Genomic DNA, 12,430 nt, shown 5'->3' on the forward strand with positions numbered 1-12,430 from the left:
AGTTCTTAACCAAAATGGACAGAGAGAGAGATATAAAAGTAATTGCAATACATTTATGGTGCTAACTTACTTGAAGGTACCCGCTATCAATGATGAGTCAAACTCCTACCTGAAGCTTGTGACAAACCCTCGTCCCCGATTTGTTTTAGTAAGGTTTCGTTTAAACCTTATTCCATGTACGATGGAATTCCTACGGGGATTTTCTCCCCTCAAGCCTTGCCGGCTTGTCAGTGTGATGGAGTGTCTCACCAAACAAATCTGCACATCCTCTTCTTTTGCAAATTGTATGCGGTACATCACAAAAGTTTCATCTTTCCCATTATGTGGAAATATAAATTCAGGCAGTGCCATCCAGGACTATATTTCTTACAAATGCTGCCTGATCGTTTTTTTTTTGCTACTCTGTACCGTCGTACCTTTGCCTTTCACTAATGACAAGGAGATTGCATCAATAGATAGGAATAACGGAACTTACGCTGTTCACGTCAACTGTAATCTTATGGTTATTCTGTTTGTATGTTTTTAAGATATGTGTATATGATATGTGATATATATATATATATATATATTCACTTAAAAAACCATAGGTTTCACACATGTTATAGTTAGCTGGACATTTCACTTGTAAAAAACCATTGAAATTCCCCCGTTATAGTTAGTTCAGATAACTATAACTCGCGCGACCGCAATCCACTGCTGATGACGTCACATATTACATCACTCATGACATGGTCAGTGGCATCACTCATGACATCACTGATGACATCATCCTTGTGATAGAGTGGCGGTCGCGCGAGTTATAGTTATCTGAACTAACTATTACGGGGGAATTTCAATGGTTTTTTACGAGTAAAATGTCCAGCTAACTATAACATGTGTGAAACCTATGGTTTTTTAAGTGAATTTGCAAGGTTTTTTAAATGCTAATTCCTAACTATAACGTGTGTGAAACCTATGGTTTTTTAAGTGAATTTGTAAGGTTTTTTAAATGCTAAGTTATGTATGTTTTATTATATTTTTTATATATTTATTTTACAATAAGCTACCTATGCATATAGTTATAGATTGACTGTATCCTGTAATATGGAATGGCTCGTTTAAAATGTTTTTTTTTGTATTTTTTTAAGGATTTTCACCGTGCGCGCACCCCGCGATTTTTTGAAAAAAAATAAAATGTTTTTTTCACCCTTCGGGGTCCTTCAGGGACCCCCTGACAAAGGCTAGGGGGTCAGGAACTCTCTACCCTGCCCCCTTTTCACATTCTCCACCTTTCTTTTTCACTGTCACACACAAAACACACAAAAAGGCGGCTGACACTTCCTGATTTCGACCGATTCGAATGTTGACTGACATGTAACCACCAATCAGAATTACGCTCGCGCACGTTATGGTGCGCGCACGGTGCGTGCTTATAGATATTTATGTGCTTTTAAATGCAATTTTCTCAGGAACTACTGAACAGATTGACACCATATATGCAAAAGGCACATGCCTGACCTGAGGACTACCTCTTTGCCAAATTTCAAGTAATTCTGTACCTTCGACTAAAGGTCCTATGGGAAAATGCATGGGGAAAACGTGTTTTGGGACCCCCTTTTTTCTCAGCCCCCGCTTGACGAATCACCCCGAGACTTTCAGGGTAGGAGCTGAGCGGAGCGCCCCATTAGTTTTGAAAATTTCGCGAAGATTCGTCAACTGGCGCCAAAGTTATTCAAAATAGAATTTTCAGATATCCTATGGAAACACGGTCCTAACTATAACTATCTACTGGCGACCGCCAGTAGATAATATATATATATATATATATATATATATATATATATATATATATATATATGATATAAGTTGTAGTGAGCATTCCCCCTATTGTCTTTTTAAAGGTCCTGAGTTACATTTCTTTTTATTAATATAACTAACGTAACTCGGAATGACGGTTTTATTGTGAAACTATATGTGAGGAACAGGAGTGCTTTAGGGACCTCCTATTTAGGTCTCTTTAACCTTGTTACATATTCTGCTTTAAGCTATGGCACTTTGAGTAATGGTTGACCCATTTTGTATTGAATTTTTATGAGTAGACTCTTATTGATCATGTAATCATGTTCTGATATTTTGGTAAATGGAATTTATATTGCACTTTACTTTTATGATCTATGTTTTAGGTATATCGAATAAAGTGATTGACTGACTGACTGCAAGTTCGATAGTTGCAATTCTGACAGTCAAGGTAATGTTAATCTAAGACTGCAGGAAAGCATATCATAGTGTGTGGGAGCTAAAATACAATATATTTTGCATATCATGGACTCACACAGGTACCTACATACCTACTCACGGACCCACTCACAGACTCACACACCAACTCAGAGACCCACTTAGAGACCCCACTCACAGACCCACACAGCCACTCACCGACTCAGTCACAGATCCACACACCCACTCACACCACCCACTCACAGACCCTGATACATGCTCCCATACCCACTGACAGATCCACACAGACACTCACACATCTACTCACAGACACTCACACACCCACTCAAAGAACGACACAGACACTCACAGATCTAGTTACAGATCCACTGACACAATCACAAACCTATACACATACCCACAGACCCACACAGACCCTCTCACATCCATTCACAGATCCACTCATATACCCACAGAGACACCCACACACTCACACATCTACTCACAGACCCACTCACAGAGCCACACTGATACTCCCACTCCTACTCAGAGACCCACACAGACCGTTTCACAGATCTACACAGACACTCACTCACAGACCCACTAACAGTCCCACTCATACAGATATACTCCACTCACACACCAACTGACAGACCCAGGCACACTCACAGACCCAAACAAATACTCACAGACAGACCCCCCATACACACCCAGTCACACACTCACAGATCCATATGGGCACTCATACACACACTCACATACTCACACACCCACTGACAGATCATCACATATACTCACACATCCACTCATAGACACACACACATCTACTCACAGATTCTCACAGACTCAGTCAAAGACCCACACAGACACTCACACATCCAGTTACAGACCCACTGACCCACTCATAAACCCACACTCACAGACCCACATAGACACTCTCACATCCATTCACAGACCCACACAGACACTCTCATATTTATTCACAGACCCACACAGACACTCTCATATTTATTCACATACCCACTCACAGACCCATGCAGACACCCATACACCCACTCACATGCCTACTCACAAACCCACTCACAGATCCATACCAACACTCATTTTCCACTCAGACCCACAGACTCTCACAGACCCACTCACCGATCTACACAGACACCCACACACTCCCAGACCCACTCACTGACTCAGATATACTTCACTCACATACCCACTGACAGACCCATGCACACTCACACTCATTTACAGACAGACCCCCCCCCCCACACACACACACACACAGTCACACACTCATAGACCCACTCACAGATCCACAGACACTCACACAACCACTCACATACCCACTCATTTATCCACAGACCCTCACACACATACACACAAGCTCATACATATACTTACACATCCATCCACTCATACACACTCACAGTCCCATTAACTCACACACCCATAAAACCACTCGTACATCCACTCATAGACCCATACAGCCACTCACACACCTTCTCACAGACTCATACAGCCACTCACACACCTATTCACTGACCCATAAAGCAACTCACACAGACATTCACAGACCCGTAAAACCACTCACACACATATTCACTGATCCATTCAACCACTCACACACCCACTTTCAAACATTACAGGTTACAGTAAGAAAAAAAACTTGTAAAACCTTTGACATTCTCATAAAAAACAAAGGTTACAGGTGGTGTTATAGTTAGGAAATAGAATTTTAAAAACCTTGAAAATTCACAAAAACCCAAAGGTTTCAGGGTCCTTATAGTTAGGCTCAGATTTCACATGTACAAAACCATAGAAATTCAGCAGTTATAGTTATCCGAGTTAACTATATCTTACACTCCTGTAACCCACTGCTTATGACCTCACATATTATATCACTCATGACATCTCAAATGACATCACTCATGACATCATCCACAGGACCACTCACACACCCATACAACCACTCACACACCCACCCACTCACAGACCCATACAATTACTCACAAACCACACAGCCATTTACAGGCCCATACAACCACTCACACACCCATTTGCAGACCCCTATAGGCACTCACACACCCACTTTCAAACATTACAGGTTACAGTAAGGAAAATAAATATAAAAACCTTAAAAATTGACATTAAAAACAAATGTTACAGAGACGTTATAGTTAGGCAATATCATGAAAAACGTTAGAAATTCACTTAATAAATCAAAGGTTACAGGGACATTATAGTTAGGAAATGCAATTTAAAAACCTTGGAAATTCACAAAAAAACAAAGGTTACAGGGTCATTATGGATAGCCTCAAATTTCACATATACAAAACCATAGAAATTTAGCAGTTATAGTTACCCAAGCAAACTAAAACGTATGCCCCAGCAATGCACTGCTTATGACCCCATATATTACATCGCTCATGACATCTCAAATGACATCACTGATGACATCATCCAGAAGACCACTCATATACCCATACAACCCCTCAGACACCCACACAACCCCTCACACACTCACTCACAGACCCATACAACCACTCACACACCTATTTACAGACCCATATAATCACTCTCACACCCACACAATTACACACACACACACATGCAGACAGGCACACATCCAGTTACATGCCTATACAACCCCTCACACGCCTATACAACCCCTCACACACCCATACAACCACTCACCCACCTCAGAGCCCCTCACACACCTACTCACAGACCCAATCAACCACTCACACACCTATATTACCACTAAGATAGCCATTAAAGAAACATATAACCACTGTTAGAAATGGGGGTCTCTAGTTTGCAATGGTTTGCACCGTTGTCCAAGTAGGGACCCTTCTTCCTAGTCAGGGTAAGGGAGATACACTTCTAAAATAACCCATGCTCACCAACTTGGTAGCTTGGCACGAGCAGACAGGCTTATCTCAGAGGCAGTGTGTAAAGCAATTATGCACACATACAGTAATACAGTGAAAACACTACAAATAGACACCACACCAGTTTAGAAAACCAAGTAATCTTTATTTTAACCAAACAAGACCAAAATGACAAAAATCCACTATACAGTAATCAAAATATGACTTTTAAAAGGTAGAAATAGTTCTGTTCATAGGAAATGGTGGATGCTACGCTTTCAAGACAAAGAACCTGCATCAAAAACACAAGCAAAAAGTATTGCAGGGAAGGTGATGCGTCGGTTCCTTACACACAGGGAAGGTGATGCATCAGTTCCTTGCTCTGGGGGAGGTGATGTGTCAGTTCCCTACTGCTGCGCAGTGGAGGTGATGCATTGGTTCCTTACTGGTTTCTTACCAAGTCCCCTAGCAATGCGACAGACCTGGCACCTCGATGCGATACGTGATGATTCCAGCCGTGTCCCCTTGATGCGTCAGTTCTTACAAAGCAGTGCCTGCATCAGAGTCGGTTCCGTTTTCTCGTACATCGGAGATCGGTGCACCGGACTCATCGCATAGCAGACATTTCAGCCAAAAGGAGGCGCTGCGAAGGTTCTTCGGCTGTGGCGATGCGTGGGAAATTCTTCTCACACCTATGTGTCGATTTTCACAGTTCTTTAGTCTATTGCAGTTCCCAGCTCCAGAAACAACCTCCTCCAGAGGCCCAGAACACTGGCAGGCACTTCTTGGCAGGTCAGAACTCCCAGCAAAGGAGTTCAGGGGGGCCTAGGGGTGAAGTCTTTGTGTCCCTGAGACCAGGAGGCAAGCTCTACTTCAAGTCCTTGGAGATCTTCCTCAAGCAGGGGACACAGCATAACAGTTAAGTCATTGTCCTTTCCTTGGCAGAAACAGCCACTGCAGGCCAACCCCAGACAACACACAGCAAAGGAGCAGTACTTCGCCTTGGCAAAGGTTCCTCGTGAATCCGAGAAGTGATCTAAACGTCTGGGTCTGTGCCCCACTTTTTATAGCACACATTCCTTTGTTCTCTGCCACTCACATACCCATACAGCTACTGAGTCACTCACTCACACACTCATACAGCCACTCAGATTACATGTTAGAAACAACTTGTTAGTGATACCCAAAGTATATGAATTTAACTTAAGTAGTAGCTCAGTAAATATCTTTAAATTGAACAAACTTTTACAAAACACTCACACTGAATGGATCATGTCATCAGTGATGTCATCTGAGATGTCACTGACTATGTTATGAGTGATATAATATGTAAGGTCATAAGCAATGCATTGCGGGAGGGTAAGTTATACTTCGCTCAGGTAACTACAACTGTTAAAATTCTATGGTCTTGTACGTGTAAAATCTGAACCTAACTATAATGTCCCTTTAAGCTTTGTTTTTTTTCAGTGAATATCCACACCTACATATATATATATATATATATATGTATGTAGAAACACACTCCTTGTTCACCACATCCAACGGCACGGCCAAGAACAGGTACGGACCACAGCGTGAAAGACTATGAAAATGCAGTGCTTTTTTTGCAGAAACTCAAGAAATTCATAGCATCCATTTAAATGAAAAGCAAGTGCCCAGCATGACACGTTTCAACACCGTTTCTACAGTCTTGATCACATATATACTGAAAAAAACCACAGGTTTCGGGGACGTTATAGTTAGTTGAACATTTCACTCGTACAAAACCAGAGAAATGTGGCTGTTATAGTTGGTTGAGCTAACTATAACTCGCACCCCTGCAATGCACTGCTGATGATGTCACATATTACATCATTCATGACATGGTCAGTGACATCACTGATGACATCTCAGATGCCAACACTGATGACATCATCCAGTGACTGTGTGTTTCTGTAAATTTAAATATTGTGTGTATATATATATATATATATATAATATGTATATATATATATATATATATATATATTACCTACTGGCGGTCGCCAGTAGGTAGTTATAGTTAGGACCCTGTTTCCATAGGAAATCCGCAACATTCTATTTGGAATAACTTTGGCGCCGGTCGACGAATGCTCGCGAAATTTTCAAAACTAATGGGGCGCTACGCTCCGCTCCTACCCTGAAAGTCTCGGGGGGATTCATCAAGCGGGGGCTGAGAAAAAAGGGGGGTCCCAAAACGCGTTTTCCCCATGCATTTTTCCATAGGACCTTTAGACACAGCTACAGCCCGAACGGCTGAACAGAATTACTTGAAATTTGGCAGAGAGGTAGTCCTCAGGTCAAGGAAGTGCCTTTTGTAGGTCTGGTGTAAATCTGTTCAGTAGGTCCTGAGAAAATAGCATTTAAATCAATATATATATCTGTATGCGCGCTCCGTGCGCTTACCGTAAGCTTACCGTACGCGTACGGTGCCGTGCGCGAGCTCAATTCTGATTGGTGGTTACATGACTGTAAACATTCGAATCGGTCGAAATCAGGAAGTGTCGGCCGCCATTTTATGTCTCTCGCACTGAGAAACAAAGGTGGGGAACGTGAAACGGGGGCAACGAAGAGAGTTGCAGACCCCCTAGTGTTTGTCAGGGGGTCCAAGAAGGACCCAAAAGTACGAAAAATAAATTAAAATTTTTTTTTTAAAAATCGCGGGGTACGCGTACGGTAAGCTTACCGTACGCGCACGGCAAAAAAAAAAAAAATAAAGTAACTATCACATTTATTAAATAAATTAAAGGACCCACAAGGGAGAAAAAAACAAATGTTACTGAGTAAAAAAATGCGAGGCGCGCACGGCATGGACTGCACCGTGCGCGCAGGGTGTGCGCATAGTGAAAAACCAGAAAAAAAAATAAAAAATAAATACATAACTTAGCACTTAAAAAACCGTACAAATTCACTGAAAAAACCATAGGTTTCACACACGTTATAGTTAGGAATTATCATTTACAATACCTTGCAAATTCACTTAAAAAACCATAGGTTTCACACATGTTATAGTTAGCTGTACATTTCACTCGTAAAAAAACAATGAAATTCCACGTTATAGTTAGATCAGGTAACTATAACTTGCGCGACCGCAATCCACAATGTGTAATTTCATATGTCATCATTGAGGTCATGAGTGATGTCACTGACCATGTCATGAGTGATGTACTATGTGACGTCATCAGCAGTTTATTGTGGGCGCGCAAGTTATAGTTACCTGATCTAACTATAACGTGGAATTTCATTGGTTTTTTACGAGTGAAATGTACAGCTAACTATAACGTGTGAAACCTATGGTTTTTTAAGTGAATTTGCAAGGTTTTGTAAATGATAATTCCTAACTATAACGTGTGTGAAACCTATGGTTTTTTCAGTGAATATATATACATGCCAAGTTGTATTGAAGAATGAGTGGGTGTATAAGTGTCTGAATGGATGATTTAGTAGGTGTGTGACTGAATGTATAAGTGAGTGATTAAACTTGTCTTACTGGATGCATGGGTTAGTGACTAAACTGTATGAATGTCTGTATCAGTCTGTCAGTTGGTATGTAAGCGACTGCATGGGTTGGTGAGTAGCTACATGAGTGTCTATATGGGTTATTGATTGGTCCTCTGAGTATCTGTAGGGGTGCCCGAGTCTCTGTGTGGGTGGCTGGGGGTGTGTGACTCTGTGCATAGATGTGTGAGTGGGTTATTCACTGGGTGTATGGGTTCAAGAGTAAATCTGTAAAGGGCTGCTTGCGTCCCCTAGAGAGGCTGCAATACCATCAAGACTTAGATTAGTGTAATTAAAAATCCTACACCGCACATACTACACCAGGACGCTATTGTATACGATACACCACAGAGATACGCTGCTTTGCCTCTATGTCTGTACATTATGTGAAATATACTGTCAATGTAACACTGAGCGAAATGTTAATAAAAATCGTTAAAAAAAATAATCTGTGAAGGACTGTATGGGTGGGTGAGTGTGTGTATGGATGTGTTGGTGAGTGAATGGATGTCTCAGTCGTACATGTGTGAGTAACTACATATGTGAAAGGCAGTATATGTGAGTATTGGAGTATATAAATGACTATATGTGAGAGTGAGTGATTGTGAGAGTGGCTGTATGGATCAGTGTGTGCTTGTATCAGTGATTGTATAAGAGAGTAAGTATGTGTTAGTATCTGTATGAATAAGTGAGGTGGTGTGTGTATAACTACATAGGTGAGTAAATGGGAGTGTGATTGATTCTTTGAATGACTGATTAGTTGTGTGAGTAACTCTATGAATGAGTGGCAGTGTGTGAGTGTATAGGTGTATGAGTACATATGATAGTGCTGTATTGATGAGTGACTGTATGGGTGAATGAGTGGATGTGTGTGTAGACCTAGGAATCAATGAGTGGGTATGTAGTAACTGGTATTGGTGTGTCTGGTTTTGAGAATGATAGTCTGTATTTTATAGTGGGTGTATCAAAGGTTATATTAGGGTGTGAGGAGGTGCATCAGATTATCACGTGGATGATGTGATCAGTGATGTCATTTGAGATGTCCTCTGTGATGTCATCAGTGATGTCACTGACCATGTCATGAATGATGTACTATGACGTCATCAGCAGTGCATTGCGGGGGTACGAGTGATAGTTAGGTCAACTAACTATAACGGCCAAATTTCTCTGGTTTTTTACAAGTGAAATGTCCAACTAACTATAACATCCCTGAAACCTGTGTTTTTTTCAGTGAATTTCTAAGGTTTTTTAAATGCTAATTTCTAACTATGCCTACAGAGGTAGGACATGTGCAGAAAGAGAAAGAAAGGCACAGAAAGAAGCAAGAGAAGTGCCGAAAGAGGCAACTGAAGTCCAGAAAGAGGAAGAAAGTTGCAGAAAGAAGCAAGATATATGCAGAAAGAACCAACAGAGGTGCAGAAAGAGGCCTTGTTGCTAAGTCATCCTGTGCCCTGGGCACCCCCTAACCTTTTGCTGACTGGTACTGTTGGTAACTGACAGACTGACCCTGGACTCTGCCTAACTAGGCCTAGAGCCAGTGCTAAGCTGAAAGACACTTAGAATGCAGTGAAAACACCTACATACACTAAGGTACAATATGGATTGGGATACCCCTGTGATTGGCATGACCTCCCCTGTAAGGCCCTAGTACATAAAAGGGCAGGGGGATTAAAACCACCGCGAAGTCACTAGCATATAATAGGGCATTGCAGTTTAGAGGCCAGCAGCCCTTTTCTGCACGTGCATGTGTGCACTGCAAAGCCTGAGGTCAGTTTAAAAATAGCCTTGTCAATAAGGCCCCTTTACACGCGTCACTTAGTGTGAAAGGACGTGCAATGGGTGTTGCTGTGGGCGTTCCACTCCCAAAAGAAGGGTACAGAAAGAAGCAAGTGAGGTGCAGAAAGAAGCAAGTGAGGTACAGAAAGAGGCAACAGAGATGCAGAAAGAGGCAAGAGAGGTGCAGAAAGTGCAAGAGATGAGCAGAACATGGCAAAAGAAGTACAGAAAAAAAAGGAAGGTGCAAAGAAGCAACAGAAATGCAGAAAGGGGCAAGAGAGGCGCAAAAGAGGCAAGAGTGGTTTACACACCAATAGTACCCATTTAATACCCACATTTAGTAATAAGCCACAGGTGACCATTCCAGGTTTGCAAAGGGCCTTCCACCACGCTGTAACACTTGTCGCTGAATTTTTGGTAACGTTTTAGCCGTTTGAGCTAGAAACAAGGTTTTTTTGTTCAAATCTGCAGATTATGCAGCAGATGATGGATTATGTGGCAAATGCGGAAAATATATAATTGTGCAAAAGTCGGTGCAGCCAAACAGTCACATGAATCCAGTGGCCCTGCTCATACCTCTGACTAGGTCTAGAAGTGCTCCTCAGTGGTTTCTTCTTTTTGTTTGTCTCATTGAGTTTATAGTTTAGCTTCTATCGAAACTAGGAAGACTAAACTCGAGGTTACAACTCCACAACACAGACTATCATACCACACAATTACTCTCCATAACACAATCTCACTCTACATAAATCCTACACACTAAATACCACATACTTTCTCTCCACATAATTTCACTGCACAACATACCACATAATTCCGCTACACACAACCTACATCCACTGCACTCCAAGAAACATTAATAAAAAACTTTTACATTTACAACGCCAATAGCTCTAACTCTCACAAATGCGAAACCTATGACATTGCAAATGCTTCTTCAACTGGTATTCGCGTTAGCAGAGTGGAAGCAGTGCTCAGGAATTCCGCTGCGTAGGATTTACAGAAGGTACCAGGAGGGCCTCTTGGCCCCCAAAGTCCCTCAGGAGTAAAGTGGACTTCATCCCCCAACCCATAGTGTGCCAGGAGGTGCATTTGCGGAGTAGTGGACAAAGGGAGGGCGTGGCCTCCAAAGACCTCTTAGCAATCCCACTGTGTGGGACTTACTTGAGGTAAACAGCAGCACAATCATTAATGAATGTGTCCCCCTGGGCACTCAAGTGATCTCCACGTGGAGATTTTTGTTACACAAGTTCTTAGAGAAATTTAATCAGAAGAAGTATGTCGTTTAGTCATGAAGTTTTATTCATTTGCACTTCAAAGTATTCATTTGCACTTCAAAGTTTCGAATTTTGAAAACATCTTTTATGTTTCAGACATTTTTGTCCTGTCCAATGCATTTCGGGTTACATTAACCCTTCGTCAGGGACAAATCTGGAATGCAATTATATAGTGAGGAGACGAGTGAGTATCTTTTTTTAAAGTTATTAGGTTATAAAAGTACGTGCCAAGAGTGATCTCGTCGTTTTGGTAACGTAATCAGAGTGGGGATCGGGTTGTTAATCATCTGTGTTTTGGGGAAGATAATGGGGTTCTCAATATAATTCTATGGTTGTGAGTGTTAGTATCATACCGGTGTTTGGAGCAAATAATACGGTGCCATCAGCGTTTCATACGAAGTGCGCGTGGTCAAGTGAACACGGTTTCTCTTATGGATTTCCGTGAGAAGGTGTTATTAGTGTTATTGATTTGATCGGTGTGGTTAATTAAAGTTGTTTATATAAGCGGTAACTTACATACGCCATTCTTATGATGTGAATAACAAGTAATTGGAAGTCGGTGAAAGAATATATGTTATTTAATACCAAAAATGCTCTCCAGTCTTAAAATGTTGCGTTTGTGACTAAACGAGAGCAGTGAGGAGATCACTTACTCATGTTAGCGGGTATCGGCTTCTCCGTGCATCGGTGTGGTTAACGGCGTTGGTGAGCACTCGTATTAAATAACGGACTAGTGTGTTTGTTCGCTTACGTGAGCGATGAGTGAAACGCTACCCTGTGTATAACGACAGGTCTTTTGGT

This window comes from Triturus cristatus, chromosome 3_2 (genome assembly GCF_964204655.1).
Source record: "Triturus cristatus chromosome 3_2, aTriCri1.1, whole genome shotgun sequence".
In the NCBI taxonomy this organism is placed as follows: Eukaryota; Metazoa; Chordata; class Amphibia; order Caudata; family Salamandridae; genus Triturus; species Triturus cristatus.